Raw genomic sequence first — 11,238 nt, forward strand, 5'->3', positions numbered from 1 at the left:
GCGGCGGAGCTTCTCAGGCGGACCCTGAGCTTCGTGGGCTCAGATTCCGGAGAAAGAGGAAAAGGGTATCTATGAAAGAGAGAGATGGCAATCGGATAGGCTTAAAGGGAAGACTTTGGTGAGGGTTTAGAGTCCATTAGAGAGAGAGAGAGAGGAATTTTGCAGATGAGAAGCCATTTTCAAAGATGCATCCTTGGGATTTTATTTGTTTCTTTTTTTGCTTCTTCCTTGCCCCTGGTTAGAAACATCGTTTTGTCTCCCTATGCAAAACGTAAGCTTATTTTAATAATATAATTAAATTGGGATTATAAACACTAATCAGATCTTCTTCATATCTCCTCCAGACACGTGGCTATTTCAAGATACAGAAGAATGAAAAATTACAATAAACAAAGTTGAAAAATGATAACTACACTTTTAAAATACAGATGCAAAAGAAAAAAAAGTGAAGAAAGTGTTTTTTTAGCTTTGTAGAATAGGATAAAAATAATTTATTTACTCCATATCCAAAGATATAAATTTAAAATCCATATTCAATGAATTACGTATTTATATTTAGGATACTCCGAGAATATATATATATATATATATATATATATAATATAATATAGGTATATGAATCTAAATTTTATAAAATAAAAAATAAAATATTTAGTAATTTTTAATAAATATCAGATATATATTTGAAAATTTAAAAATATTAAATATAGTTTACAAAAAATGACATTTTTGAATTTTAATAAATATTAAAATATTTATGTAATGTTATAGGATACAATTATCTATATTTGATAAAAGATCTGCATTGGTATCCGAATTTATTAAATATTATATGTGTTCCCGTAACCAATATTTAGATAACTTTTGGACAATAATTTTGTTTAGTTATCACAAATACTAATACAAAACCTTTTTATTTGCTAGATAAGTGGAGAAAGGCTTACCAAATTAATTCATAAATTGGAAAATAATTGAAATCCAAAATCAATATAACAAAACTTTTAACCTCTTAAAGATATTCTATATTGGGAAAATAATTAAACAATAAGTCATATAACAATAATAGCATTTTTTAATATATATTTTAATATGATAACTATAGTATAATATGGTCTAAATTATTTTTATTAGATTTTTTACCATTATTTAGAAATAGGTGGGTCTTGTCCGTTTTGAAAAAGCAATACACAAAATTTTATTTTTTGTACACAAATTTATTATGTTGTAAAAAACGAATGGATCAAAATCGTTGTTGATCTCATTTTTTATTATTTTAACGATTAAATATTTGAACAAATTCAAAATAATTGAGGCATTTATGATTTCACCAATCGAAATAGGATAATTTCCTAATATAAACAATATGGTAAAACCAATGTGATGGCCGCACATGTCTGTACATGAAGAACAATTGAGATATGATGAAACATCTATTATTGGAACCCGATAATAGAATAAGTTGGTCTAACTAATTTAAATATCGTGTAGCCATTTATAGTAAATATTTACAATTATATTTTCGGTAACAAAAGAAAATATATATTGTGATCTTATTCTTATAGGTCATAAACGGTGGAGATACATGATGTAATTTACATCCACCCATTTCACATTTCAAAATCTATTTTATATTTTCTAAAAATATTTTTGATTTTTTAAAATTTATATATGTTTAAATTCAATTAAGCTATTACATATTAATAATATCAGTAGATTTAAATTCTATCAAAAACTATCAAGTTATCTAAAAATATAGTTTTTCCGATAATTTGAATTAGTAATACCCAAATAAATTTTGTATTAATTTTTTTATTTTAGTATTATTTAATTTTATATAATAAAGAGAACAATATTTAAATTGTAAAATTGAGTTAAAAATTTTGAATCGATCAATTTTTTTTGGTAATTTACGTATTGAAATTATGTTAAAAAATGTGACGAACCAATAATGCAAATAAATCATTTGAAAATAGATAAAGTTGAGTTTGAAAATAAATATGCATTAACCCTAAAACTTATAGGTTATATTTTATTATATTTTTATTTGAGATTGGATATAATTTTTTATATTATATTTACTTCAAATATTTTTTTATTAAATTATTATTTCAAAATAAAAGTATTTTATTATAATGTTTTAAATTCGCTAATTTTATCTTGTAAAATATACAAATTGCATTCAAATTAATTATTTTAATTAGTTTAAAAAATTAAAATGATTATGATTCAAAATCAACGAATTGACTAGTAATATGGGTTGACAATTCAAATTTTTTACACCCTAAATTCACAAAAAGAAAAAATTGAAGAGGAGGAAAAAAGAAAAATTCGAAATTTTGGAAATTTTTGACAAAAAGCTGACTACTAAAATAAGGGCTTGTCGTGTCGCATTGTGTTTTTTCACTTCAAAGTGACGCAAGACCTGTTTTCTAGTGTCTTAAATGTCTGAAAAACAACAATAATTTACCAATTAATAATTTCAATATTTCTCCGAGAAATTAATATATTGAACAGAGTTTTTTTTATGTTTGTCAACTAGATGCAGACACGTGTAAGTTTACGATTGGATGGTTCATAACCTAGTGCTCTTATTGTTGTAGCTGCCTCGTAGCTTTCTTGCAATTTAGTATTTTTGATAACGATGCTGCCGAGCAACTTAATGACGCAATTTTTTAATTTAAAAAAAAAACTAAAAGCCACAGAAAAAGCCCAATAACTAATATTAATAAATAATAATGTATGGGTTGGGTAATTGGGCTGGGCCCAAAATATTTGGGTTTCAGCCTATAAATTATGAGACCCAATAATGAAGATGGCTTTGATCAAAGAATAGTAATAGGGTAATGCCAAAAAAACCTTGTCAACTAAAATTTTATACTTTTTTTTGTTACCAAATATACCTCAAACTTAATCCAATTAACTGATAATCCAGTTAATCCAATTAATTGAGTCGGAGGCTTTGTTTCTGGAAGAATCGGACGACCCTCGCTGAGAGAGCACGGACGAGAGAATTTGCTGCGGATTCAGCAGAACCATTGACGGCGACCGAGGCGGTGGATTCCAGTCGGAGGTCAAGAAGAAGATGGAGACGACAGTAATGAATCTGCTGCACACAAAATTTGAAAATTATATATTTAATTTAAAATTAAATGAATTATCATGACATGGCAAGATAACCTTAGGTGGACATACTTTAGTAATTCCGTCTTTGACACATCAGTTTTTCCGTTTATACAGTCATCAACATCACAGTATCGGGGTTTTTATGTTAGTAATTTAGAAATATAGAGTTTTATCAGTTAATTGGATTAAGTTCGGGCTTTATTTGGTAACAAAAAAAGTATAGAGTTTTTTCGTTGACCTCTGGAAAAAGTACAGAGTTTTTTTGGTGATTACCCAGGAATAGTAATAGAGAATATTTGAATGGTTTAAGTAACAACTACATTATTTAATGTTTTTAATTAGTGATGTTTTGATTTAATATTTTTAAAAATTAAATAAATTAAGAAACAAAATCTATATAGTTTTTCATTGTAAGGTTTATTCTAGGATATGGATGGAAGACCAAAATATTTGAGATTATCTGAATTTATATCCAAACACACACGATTACCATAACTCCAATTTTATATATATAAAAAAAGATGAATGACTATTTAATAAATTTTAATATATATTGAAAACAACTTTTAAATTTTAAATTAGTTTAATATTTTTTTTATTAAAAGATAATTTTATATTTTTTTAATAAACTCAAGAGTATTTTTTGTATTTTTTTTATATCTACCCTCTGAAACTAGAATCCGAATTCATGGTGTATTATTCGAATCGACCCATTTTATTTGATTATTTGTTTTTCTGAATATTTTTTATATGGAATAATTATAAACACCCCTACACTTCACTAAATTTAAAGTTTCAATCCTATATTCTTGTTGTTTTCCAAAATTGATGGGTTAATAAAAGAAGAGATGTGTAATAGGTGAGTATTTCAACTTGACCCATTGAGATAAACTCAACCCACGCAAATATTAGATTTTATTTGTTGGATTGGTGCAACTATGGGTCATCATCTCGTATTTCAGTTCGATTTTTGGTTTGGTTATTTTGAATTCCATTTATTCGGTTATCAAAAATCATAACTGAACTGTTATATACATCTAATCGATCTCATTCGGTTCGGTTTTAGCATAATAAAATTATAACCAAATGGTTTTATCAATTTGGTTCAATTCGATTTCAATTCTACTTCATCCCATATGTAAAATTTGATTATGTTGAGCTAACGTGGCATCTTTGGTACGAATAGACACGATTTTCAAGTTTTATTAGGCGATAAAAAGAGTGGATATATTGATTGTGTAAAATTGAGAAGTTAAAATTTTTTTCATCCTTAATCCATAATATCTTTTCAAAACACACAACTAATAATCTTTTCAAATTATCTTTTTAAACTAATCCTTAAATCATAAAATATCGATGTTTTACGATCTTATTAAAAACTTTTCAAAAATCTTCAAAAACTACAATTTTCATCATATTTTCTTTTTCATTTGCTTCAAACTAAAAAAATAAAGATATACTAAATGCAACGTTTGTTGGTTTAGTGCTCTATGATGAACTATTGTATGAGCTTTTATTATGATACATTTGATGTATTGATACTTACTATAGTTTTATAGATGAGTGTTTGATTCATTACATGTTTACATACTTTAATATGTTATGAAATCCATGTATTGTTATGAACAATACTAAATTCCCTAGTTATATATCATTATGGGAATAATGATTTCTCAGACCTTTTGAGAGAATTTTGAGATCGAAAAACCCAGAGTAAGATCCCGAAACCCTTGCGCAAAGAAGTGTTGGGTTCCCTGCGGGTTCCTAGCATGCGATCTTATCGATCTAGGATTTGGTTTCTAGGTTTCATGCAGCGGAAGAAAAATATCTAAACCTAACCAAACGTCACACAAAACCAATTGTGCAATAACCCGAAAGAACGTGTATATCACCGTGGGATTCGAATACTTACCTCGTTCTATCAAGATATGGAAGTATCAATCGATTCAGAGCCTGTTTTAATCACCAAGAGTTGAAAGCACAACTCCTCTACACTATCCACACCGGCGGGATGAATTCCAACACTTTGGAACGTATCTGCTAGGATTTGTGAAGAGAAAACGATGTCCTTGACTTGGAATCGATATTCCGGTGTTTTGAACTCAGAAGAAAGCTTCTCTAAGCCTCTAGAAAGAGTCTAGGACGTCTGAGGATGATTGACTAGGGTTTGTGGTGGCTCCCATGATTAATTAAGATTGTCCAAAACCCTAAAACGCGAAAAAGAAAATTATCCCGTAAGTCGGACCGTCCGGTCTAGGTCTGGACCGGACGGACTGGCTTCTACGCGGAACGGACGTTCCGTTTTTCCTCGCAGAACGGACGGTCTTGACGCCTGGACAGTCCGGTCCAGACCTGGACCGGACGGTCTGGCCCTTGCGGAACGGACAGTCCATTTTCCACTAGAACGGACGGTCCGGAACGGCTGGACAAGTCCGGTCCGGAACGGCTAGACCGGACGGTCTGGCCATCTGGAACTCTTCCAGATCGTTTCGTCGTTCCATTCTCGCGTGTTCTCTTCACGTATGATCCATCCCTAATGGTGTATGACCCTGTAGGCCAATTCGAAGTGGTAGTGGCTTCGAAAACCCTTTCCCGAACCACAAGTCACGGTTAGCCTCTAGCAAGACGCCATGACCACCCACCTAGAATAGAGTTAGAGGTGATCTAACAAAGCCAGCAATAGTTCGAATTCTGATCCTTTGTCTCACGATGTCATATGTTGAACAAGGGCATGGTATGAGCCACCCTTCAAGTTCAACCGCTTATTCGTCTAGGCAAATCGACTGATAAAATAGATGTAACTTCATCTATAGCGTGGCCACACATTTTCACAGTCTGATTTCCACGAGAGGCCCAGCGACATCTCTCCTGCTAAGGAGGTGACAAGTCCCGTATTGCATGTCTACTATCTCCATATGATTCGTGAACGTATCTGAGCAACGCCGTTATGATCATTCGGTTAAAGACAACGTTCGACGCAGTCAAGACACGCCACTCCTCATATCAGATACTCTAGACATCTCAGGTCTGAGGATCCAAGAACGAACCGCTGTATGAGATTCAAGTCATGACTTATGTCCATATGACAATCTCATGCGGGTCATCCAGTCACTCGTTCCAAAAGAGTACCCATGATTGTGATTTGCATCAAATGCATATGATCATCATCATCAATCACACATCATGCTGGTCTTAATTCATCACTGTTCCCACAATGACAACTGATCAGGGAGTTTAGAATCATCTGCAATGATTCATGGATATCTACCGAAACATAACAAACATGCCAATCATATCACGGGAAAAGTAATGCATTCATAAACCAATGAATCAATACATAGTCTAAATGTCATATCACAGATCATCATAGAGCATTACAACCAACAAGAAGAAAGTGTTCTTCAGTCCTATTAGACAAGTTCCAACCGTTGGAATCTTTCGCCGTGTGGATACGTGTAGAGGGCGAGGTAACCTTCATGCCTTTTGTGATCGGACGAATACATCGATTGATACAAACCTCCTAAATTTTCTACAAAATCATGCATGCAAGGTTTTGGGATTTTTCATAAATTTTTTGTTTTAGATCCACTGTGCAAATCCTAGAACCGATCTCTGAGGAATTAGATTCGCTCTAGAGATCCCAGGAATTCCAACAGTGGTATCAAAACCTGTGTTGTCATGTTGTTGTCGTTTGTCAGAGTTTGGGTTTGCGATGCATATATGAAGCGTCACATGACTAATAAGTTATCCTCCAAATCTGATAAGTGCTTATTTGTAGGCTATCCTAAGGAAATTAAGGGTTACTACTTCTATATTCCGACAGAGAACAAGGTGTTCATTACCAAGAATGCGACTTTTATGGAGCGAGAGTTCATCTCCAAAAGAGTCAGTGGGAATAGGATCGAATTTGAGAAAGTTTGAAAGCAACAAGTAGACGCTGAGCCGAGTGAACAAGTTGAAGACGTTCAACCTATATCTCTGCCAGTTGAGACTCAAACATCGACTAGTGAACCTCGGAGATTAGGTAGGATTCGCCAAGAACCTATGAGATACGGTTTTCTCGTGACTGGGAATGAGGAGCTCATGTTATTAGAACATGATGCGCCTTCCACATACACAGAGGCTATGGCGAGTCCTGATTCCGAGAAATGGCGCGAGGCTATGAAGTCCGAGATGCAATCCATGTCAGACAACCAAGTATGGACTCTGATTGATACATCTGAAGGGACAAAACCCATCGAATGTAAGTGGATCTTCAAGAAGAAGACAAACATGGATGGCAACGTGCACACGTATAAGGCACGACTTGTGGCGAAAGGATTCCATCAAATTCATGGTATTGACTATGATGAGACCTTTTTGCCCGTAGTTATGCTGAAGTCCATCAGGATCCTGATTGCCATAGCTGTATATTACGACTATGAGATATGACAAATGAAATGTCAAGATCACGTTCCTTAACGAGAACTTGACCAAGGATGTGTACATGACACAACCCGAAGGTTTTGTCGATTCAAGGAACCCGATAAGATGTGCAAGCTTCAGAGGTCCATTTATGGACTGAAGTAGGCTTCGAGAAGCTGGAAAACCTTCGTTTTGATGAGACAATGAAAAGGTTTGGTTTCTCACAAAACGAAGACGAGCCATGTGTTTACAAGAAGGTCAGTAAGAGCACAGTAGTCTTTCTAGTGCTTTACATCGATGACATTCTCCTAATAAGGAATGACGTTCCTACCTTGCAAGATGTAAAGTCTTGGGTAGGAATGCAGTTTTCTATGAAGGACCTAGGAGAAGCGGCCTACATATTAGGCATAAAGATCTATAGAGATAGATCGAGGCGGCTTCTAGGATTGAGTCAGAGTACCTACATCAATAAGGTCTTGAAATAGTTCAAGATGCAAGATTCCAAGAAAGGAACCTTACCGATGAGCAATGGCACAGTTCTCTACAAGAGTCAGTGTCCTACGGTACCTGATGAGCGAGAACGCATCGATAGGATTCCATATGCTTCGGCAATTGGATCTGTCATGTACGCCATGCTTTGTACTCGACCGAATGTATCCTATGCATTGAGCATTACGAGTAGATACCAGTCAGATTCAGGTGAGTCGCAGTGGATCACCGTCAAGAACATCCTGAAGTACATGAGAAGGACTAAGGATGTGTTCTTGATATACGGTAGGTCGGAAGACGAGCTCGCTGTAAGGGGTTACACGATGCTAGTTTTCAGTCAGACCCGGATGACTACAGATCGTATTCTGGCTATGTTTCTGCATGAACAGTGGCACTGTAAGCTGGAAGAGTTCTAAGCAAGCGACCGTTGCAGATTCTACTACAGAAACAGATAGTCCCATTACTCTGTATTGTAACAACAATGGTGCAATCGCACAAGTGAAAGAACCCAGATCCTATCAACAATCCAAACACACACTCAAACAATTTCACCTCATCAGGGAGATCATAAACAGAGGAGACATGCACATATGCAGAGTTTCAACAGATGACAACATTGTCGATCCGTTGACGAAATCTCTCCCTTCGTCGAAGCGTGAGGGTCATGTTAGGGATATGGGCATTAGATGTTTAGCAGTCCATGAGTAGAGCTAGTGGGAGATTGTTGGTTTAACGCTCTATGATGAACTGTTGTATGAGCTTTATTATGACACATTTGATGTATTGACACTTATTATAGTTTTATGGATGAGTGTTTGATTGATTACATGTTTGCATACTTTAATATGTTATGAAATCCATGTATTATTATGAACAATACTAAAATCCCTATTCATATATCATTGTGGGAATAATGATGTACTAAGAGTAGTACGATGTGTGATAGATGATCATAGAGATGATCATACGTATTGGATACGATCACAATCATAGGTATTCGTGGTGAACGAAATATTGGATTGACCCACATGCGATTGTCACATGGACTAGCGTCATGACTAGAATCTCATATGACAGTTCCATGATTGGATCCTATGACATGAGGAGTTGCGTACTTTGAACACGTCAAACGTCCTGCGTAACAGGAGGACTATAAAGGCGTGTATCAAGTACGACACGAATCATGTGCTGGATTGTAGATCGTCAAGATGAGATTTGTACCTCTCATAAAAGAGAGAGATATCAATGGACCCCTCGTGTGAGCGAGACTGTAGAAATGTGTGGCCACACTATAGACGAACGTCGTCTATTTCGTACAGTCGAACTCAATGAACGAGAAATCAGTCGAATCAGACAAGTGGTTTGTCCATGCCTTATGTTCGATATATGATATCGTGATGCAAAAGGATCATCAGCCGGAATTATCACTGGCGTTCGTAAGATCACGAACAAACTCTAATCGAGATAGGTAGTCATAGTGTCTTGCTAGAGACTGCCTATGGCTTGTATAACTGAAATGGAGATTTCGGGTTATATTGCTATATCAGAACACACACATAGGAAAGGAAAAACGCGTGAGAAAAGACGAGAAATTCCCGGTACTTCTGGACCGATCGGTCCAGGCGTTGGGAATTATTTATCCTACTCTAATTAGGGTTTTGGGTGAACTAATGCTTTGGGAACGCCTACTAAGAGTTAAAGCTCTATTCCTCAGAGTTTTGAGATCGAAAAACCCAGAGTAAGATCCCAAAACCTTTACGCAAAGAAAATAGTGTTCTTTAGTCCTAACAGACAAGTTCCAACCGTTGTAATCCTTTTCGTCGTGTGGATACGTGTAGAGGGCGAGGCAACCTTCCTGTCTTATGTGATCGGATGAATACATATATCGATTGATATAGTCTCCGGATCGATTGAGGTAAACGTTCTAACGTTTCTACAAAATCATGCATACTAGATTTTAGGGTTTTTCATAAAATTTTTGTTTTACATCCACTGCGCTAACTCTAAAACTGATCTCTGAGGAATCAGATTCGATCTAGAGATCCCAAGAATTCCAACAACGTTATCAAATGCATGTAACAATCCTTGGTGTTAAATAAAAAAGGGAAAATCCCAAAAAAAACACTGGACTTTACAATTTTGACAAAAAAATACTGAACTTTTTATTTTATCAAATAAATATTAAACTTTTTAAGTTTGACAAAATAAACACTTAACTCTTCCACGATTGTCAAAATAAACAAAATGAATGACGTGGCCCAATAAGATGCAAACACGTCAGATTATTTTACTTAGTTTTTTTTACAATCGAAAAAAGTTCATTTATTTTTTTGGATCACTAAAAAAGTTCAGTGTTTTTTTGATAATCGTAGAAAAGTTTATGTATTTTTTGGATCATTTATAAAGTTCAGTGTTTTTTTAGATTCGTTTAAAAAGTTTAATGTTTATTTGACAAAAAATAAAATTCAGTGTTTTTTTTGTTAAAATTGTAAAGTTCAGTGTTTTTTTTTGGATTTTCCAAATAAAAAATAAGTGATGAATATGTGACGAACACCGTCATTTATGATGGAAGGTATGATAGTTAAAAAAATATAGTATATTTGTAATAATAACACAAATCAATCATTATCATAATATAAAACTAAAACAAATATAATAAAATATCAATCTATATAAATATAAAAAGACAAATATCTAACATAAAAAAAAATATCACACAAATAATATATTTTCCAAGACTAAAACAACAAATTAACCATCATCATCGATAAATTCTTATTTAGTGTAATCAAAATATTCATTATTGACTAATGGTCGAGTGCTAATGTCAATCTTCACTTTCTCCGAAGCTCTCCTCGCATTCCGCCGTTCACTCGAACCTGACATTCTTCCCTATCAGTTTTGTCAAGGATCGAGCTATCTTGGTGAATCCCTCGACGAATCATCGGTAATAGCTGGCTAGTCCCAAGAAGTTTCTGGCTTCCGTCGCAGAAGTCGGGGACTGCCATTCCATAACGGCCTCGATGTTGACCGGATTGACCTGGATGCCCTGGACCGATACCATGTATCGCAAAAATCCAATCTCCTCGCAAGTATACGGATGTCGTAGTACCGGGGTCGAACACAAGGACTTAACCGCTTAAGCTAGGAATCGACTAAAACTAGGAAAATGGTAAAAATAAAGTTGGAGAATTGTTTTTGGTGGTTTTCAAGGTTGCAGAA

Source organism: Tarenaya hassleriana, unplaced genomic scaffold, assembly GCF_000463585.1.
Source record: "Tarenaya hassleriana unplaced genomic scaffold, ASM46358v1 Cleome49, whole genome shotgun sequence".
Taxonomy (NCBI): Eukaryota; Viridiplantae; Streptophyta; class Magnoliopsida; order Brassicales; family Cleomaceae; genus Tarenaya; species Tarenaya hassleriana.